This window comes from Salvelinus sp. IW2-2015, unplaced genomic scaffold, assembly GCF_002910315.2.
Source record: "Salvelinus sp. IW2-2015 unplaced genomic scaffold, ASM291031v2 Un_scaffold1371, whole genome shotgun sequence".
Taxonomy (NCBI): Eukaryota; Metazoa; Chordata; class Actinopteri; order Salmoniformes; family Salmonidae; genus Salvelinus; species Salvelinus sp. IW2-2015.
In genome coordinates, this window is record NW_019942863.1 from 152,383 (window position 1) to 163,635 (window position 11,253).

The following is an 11,253-nucleotide window of genomic DNA, read 5'->3' on the forward strand; positions in this document are numbered from 1 at the left end:
CCCCCACCTCAGACAAACTGATATCTCATTTATATGATGCTTTTCAATCTGTTAGCACACCTTCTACAGATGCCATTAAGGCAAAATGGGAGGAAGAACTAGGGACTGACATTTCGGTGGCAGACTGGGAAGATAGCTTGGAGTATATCCACACCTGCTCCATTAACTCCAGACATCGTCTCATACAATTCAAGGTATTACACAGATTACACTATTCCAAAACCAAACTGCATAGGATATTTCCTGATACATCCCCTATGTGTGATAAATGTCAGGMTGCAMAGGGTACACTACTCCACTGCTTTGCCCTATGCTCTAGCTTGTATGGTTACTGGTGTGGAATTTTTAGGATCCTCTCTGAAGTTCTGGAGACTTCAATTGACCCACACCCGCTTCTGATAATCCTGGGAGTGTCTGATTCCCTAAACGGATTAACCAACCCTCAAAAACAACTCATCTCTTACAGTCTCATTTCTGCAAAAAAACGAATCTTGTTGTTTTGGAAAAAGAGGTTAGGGTTAGCGCCCACTACCAAATTATGGCTCAGCGAATTGGCAAACACTGTACACTTAGAAAGAATTAGATATATTCTGAACAATAAACTATCAACATTTGATCAAATCTGGCAGCCTTTCCTCTCTTACCTGGACCATTCGGCGCTGTGAATTTGTACTTTTTCAYGCACTCTCAATTGTAATATTTTAATCCACCTTTGTGCAGCATGTGCTGGCACCGCCACCCGAGCAGTCGGGAGGGGAACAAGGGGAAGGGATAAAGGGGGGGAAGAAGTGGGGGAGGGATAAAGGGGGGGAATAAGTGGGGGGTGACACCTACCCTCTTTCTTTCTACCTGTCCTTGTTCTGTATGTCTTGTTTTGTAATATTTGTTTTGTACCGAGAACTCTGGGTCTTTTAGTTTCTGACTGCTCTTTTATGTTTAGATAAGAATTGTATACCTGTCTTTTATACCTATACACCATTCTTGTGTGTGTTCAATAAAAAATATTTGAACAGAAAATAAACCCTCCATTGTGAATTGGCTTAAGATGGCACCGACAGAGATGCCGCCTTGCTTCTAGTCCTCAGGAAACTTTGCAGTATTTTGTTTTTTTAATGTATTATTTCTTACATTGTTAGCTCAGAAAATCTTAAGTGTTATTACATACAGCCGGGAAGAACTTTTGGATATCAGAGCGACATCCATTTACCAGCACTACGACCAGGAATATGACTTTCCAGAAGTGGATCCTTTGTCCGAAACACCCAGGGCATTTGAACTGATTCCAGAGGCCAACCCAAAACAACGTCACCGCAGAAGAGGAAGAGGAGCGGCCTTCTGGTCAGACATCGGAGGCGCGCACGCCACCCTCCGCTTCTGAGTATATTACTCGCCAATGTCCAGTCTCTAGACAACAAGGTAGACGAAATTAGGGCAAAGAGTTGCTTTCCAGAGAGACATCAGGGATTGTAACATACTCTGTTTCGCGGAAACATGGCTCTCTCGGGATATGCTGTCGGAGTCGGTACAGCCATCAGGATTCTTTTTGCGTCACGCCAACAGAAATAAACATCTCTTCAGGAAGAAGAAGGGCGGGGGTGTATGTTTCATGATTGACAACTCATGGTTTAATTGTAACAACATATAGGAACTCAAGTCCTTTTGTTCACCTGACGTAGAATTCCTCACAATCAAATGCGACTTTATTATAATCCCAACACACACAACACACACACACACACACACACACACACACAACAACACACACACACACACACACACACACACACACACACACACACAAACACACACACACACACACACACCACACACACACACACACGACACACACCACACACACACACCACCACACAGCACACACACACACTCTTCTCCTCTCTCTCTCTGCTCTCTCTCTCTCTCCTTCTGTCCTGCAGTTCTGGTCAGAGTGGTGCAGGGTGTAGCAGGCAGCACTGGCTCTGTGCTCCAGGTCCTCTCTCCATGTTTATGAGTAGCAGAGGTGTGTGTGGTGGTCTTTCATCTCCTTCACTCCTGGGAATCTCTGCATCAGCAACACAGCAGCAGCATAGATTTGAAAGAGCCATTGGTTTGTTTGTGTTAGCAGGTTGGCATTTATTGTCAAGAACTCTGCAGTGTTCACTAGCAGTTCACTGCAGTGTTCACTAAGTTCACTAAATCAGATGTTAAACCTAACCCTAGCCTCAACCCTAACCACACTGCTAACCCTAATGCCTAACCCTAACCTTAAATTAAGACCAAAATGCATATTTTTGTTTTCATGAATTAAAAAAAATATAGATAATTGTGACTTTGCAGCTGGAAGAGCAATTCCTCAAGCAAGAATTTAGCTAGGACTGTCTGGGAGTGGTCTGAGTGGGGAGGGGAAAACTGAAAAATAGCTGTTATTGGCAAAGAGGTTGGGAACTCCCTTATTGGTCTATTAACTAATTTACCGCCTGGTGATGTCACCAGGCAAGCCAAAACTCCATCCCACAACAACAGGCTGAAATTTCAGGTGGCCTTTTCAAACAGCTCGTACACTAAAAGGGCATCATTTTCACAATTTCAATGTATTATTCCAATATCATATTGTGGAAATGTATATGAAACACAGGAAAATCTTGTTTTTGACTGCACTGGGCCATTAAGGCATCAAGTCAACAAGTGGGTGGTGTTTATCTGTGCACAGCCAACAAACCCTACAGCTCGAGTCCCTGATCTGTTGTAAACTGTAAGCTGCTTTAGACAAAAGCGCCTGCTAACTAGATGACCAATGTTTAATTGCCTTTGCATGCTAAGCTGAAAACCCTTGAATTCCCCTGGCTGGTCTAGTGGTAATGACGCCGAGACACAGTGTTGGCAAAGCTTTTAATCCGGCCTAGTCACCTTTGACATGACCTCTATCTTTTCCCACTGTCATTCTCTCTCACTATCTGTTCAATAACATTATTTTCAAAAATAATTGAAAAAAAGAAGTAGAATTCTTGTTTGTGAGGGGATCCCATGACGGAGTAGAGAGGAGGCTGTTTGTTTACCTCGCTACCCATGAGACCGGTGCCCAGGTGTTATGTGTTGCCTTGGTGACGTATCTGAATGTTGTAGACCTTGCCTTGGTTCATTACCATGAGGGTGTAGGACTGCTCAGAAGAGCCTTGGAACTGTCCCTCACCAGAAACACTCCATCCTGAAACAACACAGCTACATTGATACACACACAGTGGTGTTTTGTTGTGTGCGTGTGTGTGTGTGTGTGTGTGTGTGTGTGTGTGTGTTGTGTGTGTGTGTGTGTGTGTGTGTGTGTGTGTGTGTGTGGTGCCGTGTGTGTGGTGTGTGTGTGGTGTGTGGTGTGTTTGTGTGTATAGGCCCACCAGGAGTGGGGGATTCCTGACCTTGTTAACCCATCTGAGAGATGCTTCACCTGGCCTCTGGTCACTAGTCCTCCATACCACCCCAGGGGTCCATCGGTGGGGAAACAGCAACCGACAAAATTGTTAGAATGCAACAAAAAAAGAAAAAACCCCATTGTATCTCGAATCTAGATCCACCAACACTCTAGACCGGTTTGTGCCTGGTTGTGCTTGGTCGTTTTGTAGTGTTTTTGTGTGTGGACCCTAAAAGAAGAATGCAACCATGGCCCAAATGTTTGCAAACTGCCAACAGTGCCATTCTAGTGGTCATCAGACCCTTACACGTTTCTTTCATCGTTAAACAATCTGTCCATCTCTTACCCTCCTCTCATATCTGAAATCAATCATTGTTAATTAGCTTTCCAACTCTCTCCCTCTCTCTGTCACTCTCTCTTCCCCTCTCTCTAGCTGGCCCAAACCTCCCACAACCAGACTAGACCCCTCCCCTCAGAAGCCATTCAAACTGCAGGCTTTGTCATTCTTACCATGTTATCTGAGATCATACTGTCTGACTTTTAGCTGCTTGTGTTGCTATTGGAAAAAGCAGGACTATTCCGATGTGATCAGCAACATGAAAATAAGGAATAGGAGATAGTGTTTAGAGCAGGGTTTCTCAACACTCTGTCCTGGCCCCCCCCCCCCCGGGTGTGCACGTTTTGGTTTTTACCCTAGCACTACACAGCTGATTAAATCATCCAAGCTTGATGAGTTGATTATGATAACAGTGGTTATGTGAATCAGCTGTTTGTAGTGTTAGCGGCAAAAACACAAAATGTGCACCCAGGGGGGGGGGCCCAGGCCCGAGTTTGGGAAACCCTGGTTTAGAGGTAGATCAAGCTCACCGATGTAAAATTAGGACAGAAAATCAGGACAGATTACATTTGAGTCATTTAGCAGACACTCCTACCCACTGGGACAATCAGTGCATTCTATGAGGTAGCGTTCAACTAAGGTAGGTAAAACCATATAATTAAAATGACTAGAACGGACATGGGCCTAATCTAATTCAATGGTACCTTAGTTAAAACAGCCTATCAGATCATACCTCTGCAACATCTTTAAATGCTTATCCCCCAGCCCCTTCTGTCCCCCTGATTGACCGAAGCAAGAAGCCTGAACAGTCTGCTCCCTCCAAGAAACAACCTCCCCACCATCACCTTAACATCTCCTACAAGTTACTATCTGTCAACTGTCTGTTGATTTAGTCTCCTAGTCTGTTTATTCAGGTCAAGTCTTTTCAATTCAATATTAATACCCAAGGGGCAATTAGAAAGGCATTGTCAGTGTGTGGAGACCCATTATGCTATATACTGTAGTTGCCTGGCAAAGACAAAGGTAGGAACAGATAGCCACCATTATGGCTACTATTGACTAGTAGGTTGAGAATGCAATGTGCAATGCCTAACTTCTATCTTTCTTGTGTCTGTTTGGTGACTACCCACGGTGTCCAGGAGAGGGCAGTCCATTCAGCTCTCSCCAGCCCGCCATAATGAAGCCACCTCAACTAAAGGCCCCAAAGCCACAAGACTATTCTAACGGGTAACCTAACCTTGACCTCTCCATTCCCATTAACCCCTTGGCTGTATCTCAACAGTCTCAAGGTGCATCTTCCCCTTCTCAGTTTTACTATTGAAAGACAGTCTTGATGACAACAATGAAAGGAATTGTGTTTTTACCGATTCAAGTTCACTCAGTAAATTCAGAGTGAGAATTAGAGGAGAATAATTGAGATGAAGATCAAGCCAATACTCCTAACATATTGTACTATAATATTTTCTCTACAGATCCAGCTTCAGTAAACCTCCTACTCCTTCTTCAAATGTCCCCAACACAAAACCAGGCACATGGAAGGTGAGCGGATAAATCAATCAAACACTTTTTATATCAGTAGTTACATCAGCAGAGCCTTTATGAAAAAAAAACACGAAGTTTTAATAATGAGAATGATAAACTGCAAGGGTTTAATGAGAATGAGAAACTGCATGTAATTAGCACCGCTGGCCACTAGATGGCCGTGTTGCAGTATGCAAACATTTGGGCCATGGCTGCATTCTTTTGGGGCCACACACAAAACACTACAAAACCGACCAAGCACAACCAGGCATAAAAACCCTTTAGATACAGTGCCTATGAATTGAACAGCATTCAAAAACAGGTGTAAACACCGCACACTAGAGAAGAGCGGTGTGTGTGGTCTAGAGTGTTGGTGGATCTAGATTCGAGATACAATGGGGGTTTTTCTTTTTTTTGTTGCATTCTAACAATTTTGGTCGGTTGCTGTTCCCCACCGATGGACCCTGGGTGGTATGGAGGACTAGTGACCAGAGGCCAGGCTGAAGCATCTCTCAGATGGGTTAACAAGGTCAGGAATCCCCCACTCCTGGTGGGCCTCACACACACACCACACAACACACACACACACACACACACACACACACACACACACACACACACACACACACACAGTGTGTGTATCAATGTAGCTGTGTGTGTTTCAGGATGGAGTGTTTCTGGTAAGGGATAGTTCCAAGGCTCTTCTGAGCAGTCCTACACCCTCATGGTGGATGGTACCAATGTCATGTCAAAGTCAGAGTGTTTTACAGTACACACACACTCACAAACTCTTCTGAATACCAGGCTTCTTCATATATATATATGGAGCAGTATGACAAACTTTTACCTTGTCTCTATATATAGCACATGTGCAATATATAGAGATCCATCATTTTGGGGTGGCAAGTAGCCTAGTGTTTAGAGCCTTGGGCCAGTAACTGAAAGGTTGCTGGATCGAATCCCTGAGCTGATAAGGTAAACGTTTGTCGTTCTGCCCGTGAACAAGGCAGTTAACCCACTGCCATCATTGTAAATAAGAATTTGTTCTTAACTGGTGCCTAGTTAAATAAAWAAAAAATCATGCTTTTTCTCTTTCTCTGCATTTTCATTAGAAGATTCAACAGATTTTTCATGGCTACACTTACTCCAGCATCAGACACACCACATCACGGTTATTATAAACCACTGACTGATACAGTACGCGCATGCAGCGAAGCACATCCCATGGGCATGTGTGACACGTACTCCTCAGCCTGAAGTGTCCTGCTTGTGTCACCTCATTAGCTAGCTTTTGAGGTGTCGCGATCGGCTAAGACGTTTGAGGGCGGACGGTCACGTGTGTTTGGGAGGCAGAGGTCCGGAGTTCGCACCGGGTATGGGTTGAAGTGGTACTCGCTAAGCAAGCAGCGTGACGTCCCTTAAACGCACACGTGACCATGTCCAAACCAACTGTATTTATATGTGGGTGACTATAATTTCCACCCTCTGTAACGGACCGATTAAATGGTCTCAGTAAAATACTTTCAAGGAGGTTTTTGTGTGGTTAAGACTTGCTTAAAAGGGACCAGAGTTGCTTCACAATTGTTACTTTATCTGAATATGAATTTAAATAGTTTTGACTTTGGACTTGAATGGTGGGAAACTTCTGAAGATCGCCCTCTGTCATCTTCTGTAATGGTAGAGTTACAGCATAGATCATTAAATAAATGTAATTGATCATCTTAGTTTTATCACAGCACACACACCACACACACACCACACACACCACACACACACACACACACACACACAACACACACACACACACACACACAACACACACGACACCATTCTCAACCACAGGCCACAACCCCTCACACAACCAATGCACACTCACCACACCAGTGTTATGTGTTATGGTTATGTTCGAGTCTGAGTCAAACCAAGATCCGGGGGACCGATCAAGACCAAGACCGGGGACCGAGCAAGACCGAGACTGGACACACTCGAGTCTGAGTCAAGACCAAGACCACGGGGGACCGAGTCAGTCAAGTTCAAGACGGGGGGGACCGAGTCAGACCGAGACTGGAGGGGGGACAAGAGGATCTCGAGAATCGAGTCAAGACCAATAAAACATCGAGATCCAAATTCAAGACCATGATTGGATTTGCAAATCAAACACATAAGAGTTGAAAACGATCCAGATATTTCTGTGTTCATATTTCAGCAACAAACATGGGCGGATTCTTTAAACATGCACGAATAGTGACAAAATGCGATGTTGCAGGAAAATATAGAGCACACTCTACAAATCAATTTACTAACCCAAAAACACAGAGAAGGAACAATGGGCCTTCATACACCTTCAATATTTTGTAAACTTAGGATTTATACCATAATGATTATAAATAATATCTTAATAATAATTATAATATGAATGTATAAGACACAGTGAGACTATAAGGTGATTTGTAACAAAACGGATGGCACGTGATAGACGCATCCGTTTGCTTGAGTAGAGTATGAAGCTATTTTGGCTAGATTGACATTGGCCGAAGTCGAGGATACGCGTAGGATAGTCAGTTTACAGGGTAAAGTAGGCGGCGTGAGTGAAGGAGGCTTTGTTCGAAATATAAAGCCGATTCTAGATTGATTTGGATTGGAGAGTAATATGACTGGAAAGGAGATTACAGTCTATGCCAGAAACCAGGTATTTATAGTGTCCACAATATTCCCGAGTCGGACCGCCAGGGTTGGTGATGCTAGTCGGCGGACGGTGGCGGGCAGCGAATGGTGAAAAGCATGCCTTTGTTTACTAGCGTTTAAGAGCATGGAGGCCACCGAAGGAGTGTTGTAGGCATTGAAAGCTCGTTTGAGGTTTAGTAGCACAGTGTCCAATGAATGGGCCAAAAGTATATCAGAATTGTCGCTGAGTAGAGGTGGATCAGGGAATCACCCGCAGCAAGAGCGACATCATTGATAATATACAGAGAAAAGAGTCGCCCGAGAATTGAACTCCTGTGGTAACCCCCATAGAGACTGCAGAGGTCCGACAACATGCCCTCCATGAAACACGAACTCTGTCTGCAAAGTAGTTGGTGAAACCAGGGCGAGCAGCATTATAAAAACAAGGCTATTGAGTCTGCCGATAAGAATACGGTGATGACAGCGTCGACAGCCTGGCAAGGTTGATGAAGATGGCTGCACAGTACTGTCTTTTATCGATGTTATGATATCGTTTAGTACCTTGAGCGTGGCTGAGGTGCACCCGTGACCGGCTCGGAAGCCGGATTGCACAGCGGAGAAGGTACGGTGGAATTCGAAATGGTCAGTGATCTGTTTATTAACTTGGCTTTCGAAGACTTTAGATAGGCAGGGCAGGATGGATATAGGTCTGTAACAGTTTGGGTCTAGGGTGTCACCCCCTTTGAAGAGGGGGATGACCGCGGCAGCTTTCCAATCTTTAGGGATCTCGGACGATATGAAAGAGAGGTTGAACAGGCTGGTAATAGGGGTTGCAACAATGGCGGTGGATAGTTTTAGAAAGAGAGGGTCCAGATTGTCTAGCCCGGCTGATTTGTACGCAATAGCGAGCAGTAATTTTCCCACGGTCTAGCTAGCTAGCTTTTGTTGTCGGCTAGTTTGCAGCAGCTGCAGCAGGTGTTATCAAAGGTGTTGCTAATTTGTTAGCTTCTCCCTTTTCAAGAATAAATTAACTTTCAAACTATCATCATCTGGTGAGTGGAACTGTGTTTTTTATTGGAGCGCGTTTGCTGTTGTTAGCCATCTCTTATAAAATAACTAACTTGTGTGTGTGACACATTTTTGCATTTTAAAGGAACTGAAAGCATTTTAGCAACATGAAATCTTGTTCAAATCGGTTCATATACACCCCCAGGAAGAATGACACTTTTTAAAACAGTTTCTGACAAGCGACCACTTAGATATGGGCATTTTCATGTTTTCATAAATTCATAGAATGTTTGGGAATGACGTAAACTAAGGCATTTGTGAAAATTCTATAGTAATATAGAGTGGGAAAGCAACCGTGTGTTTGGACAATTAAGACACTGCCGTAAATACAACCGAATAAGAACATCTGTGTGTCAAGGACCGGAGTCTACACAGACCGGTGCGCTATAGCCAATCAGAGCTACAGTAGGCCTTTATACAAACAAGCCATTTGCCACACTAGCCTGCCATCATTCACTTTGAACTGGACTGTGTGTTTACAGGCAGTTACAACTGCACGACTTTAGATCATTAGAAAGTATTCACCAAAAGCAACAAAATTAATTTCTGCAAATACTATATGTAAACACCACAGGAATCCTCTTACATTTGGGAACTTTAAACTCCTATTGATCAAACAACCAAGAAAAGGTAGGCTCTCTCTCTCTGTTATGCACATCAACAAGATCAACAACTAATGCTAGCCAGAGTAAGATGAGCTCAAATCTAACGAAGGAACATTAGATAAACCCTATCAAACTTTTACAGTTAGTTGGCCGTCAAAATTGCACTGATGAAAGATGGGGAACGGTAGCCTTCTCGTCCTTCTGCAGCTTGCCTGACAATGCATGCTAGTCCCAACCAAGCACCCAAGCTAACTGGCTAAAGTTGGCTAGTTTGCTAGACTACACTACCGGTCAAAAGTTTTAGAACACCTACTCATTCAAGGGTTGTTGTTTATTATTACTATTTTCTACATTGTAGAATAATAGTGAAGACATCAAAACTATGAAATAACACATAAGGAATCATGTAGTAAACAAAAAAAGTGTTAAACAAATCAAAATATATTTTACATTTGAGATTCTTCAAATAGCCAACCTTTACGCTTGATGACAGCTTTGCACACTTGGCATTTCTCAACCAGCTTCATGAGGTAGTCACCTGGAATGCATTTCAATTAACAGTTGTACCTTCTTCAAAGTTAATTTGTGGAATTTCTTTCCTTCTTAATGCATTTGAGCCAATCAGTTGTGTGGTGACAAGGTAGGGGGGTTATACAGAAGATAGCCATTTTTGGTAAAAGACCAAATCCATATTATGGCAAGAACAGCTAAAATAGCAAAGAGAAACAACAGTCCACCATTACTTTAAGACATGAAGATCAATCCGGAACATTTCAAAAACTTTGAAGGTTTCTTCAAGTGCAGTTGCAAAAACCATCAAGCGCTATGATGAAACTGGCTCTCATGAGGACCACCACAGGAATGGAAGACCCAGAGTTACCTCTGCTGCAGAGGATACATTCATTAGAGTTACCAGCCTCAGAAATTGCAGCCCAAATAAATGCTTCACAGAGTTCAAGTATCAGACACATCTGAACATCAGCTGTTCAGAATCAGGCCTTCATTGTTGAATTGCTGCAAAGAAACCACTACTAAAGGACAACAATAAGAAGAACAGACTTGATTGGTCCAAGAAACACGAGCAATGGACATTAGACCGGTGGAAATTTGTCCTTTGGTCTGGAGTTCAAATTGGAGATTTTTGTTTCCAACTGCTGTGTCTTTGTGAGACGCAGTGTGGTTGAACGGATGATCTCCGCATGTGTATTTCCCACCGTAAAGCATGGAGGAGGAGGTGTTATGGTGTGGGGGTGTTTTGCTAGTGACACTGTCTGTGATTTATTTAGAATTCAAGGCACACTTAGCCAGCATGGCTACAACAGCATTCTGCAGCGATACGCCATCCCATCTGGCTTGGGCCTTGTGGGACTATCATTTGTTTTTCAACAGGACAATGACCCAACACACCTCCAGGCTGTGTAAGGGCTATTTTACCAAGAAGGAGAGTGATGGAGTGCTGCATCAGATGACCTGGCCTCCACAATCCCCCGGCCTCAACCAAATTGAGATGGTTTGCGATGAGTCGGACTGCAGAGTAAAGGAAAAGCAGCCAACAAGTGCTCAGCATATGTGGGAACTCCTTCAAGACTGTTGGAAAAGCATTCCAAAAATGCTTTTGGCAACTTCCGGGTTGGAGCGAGCGGTCGCATTCGCGCTTT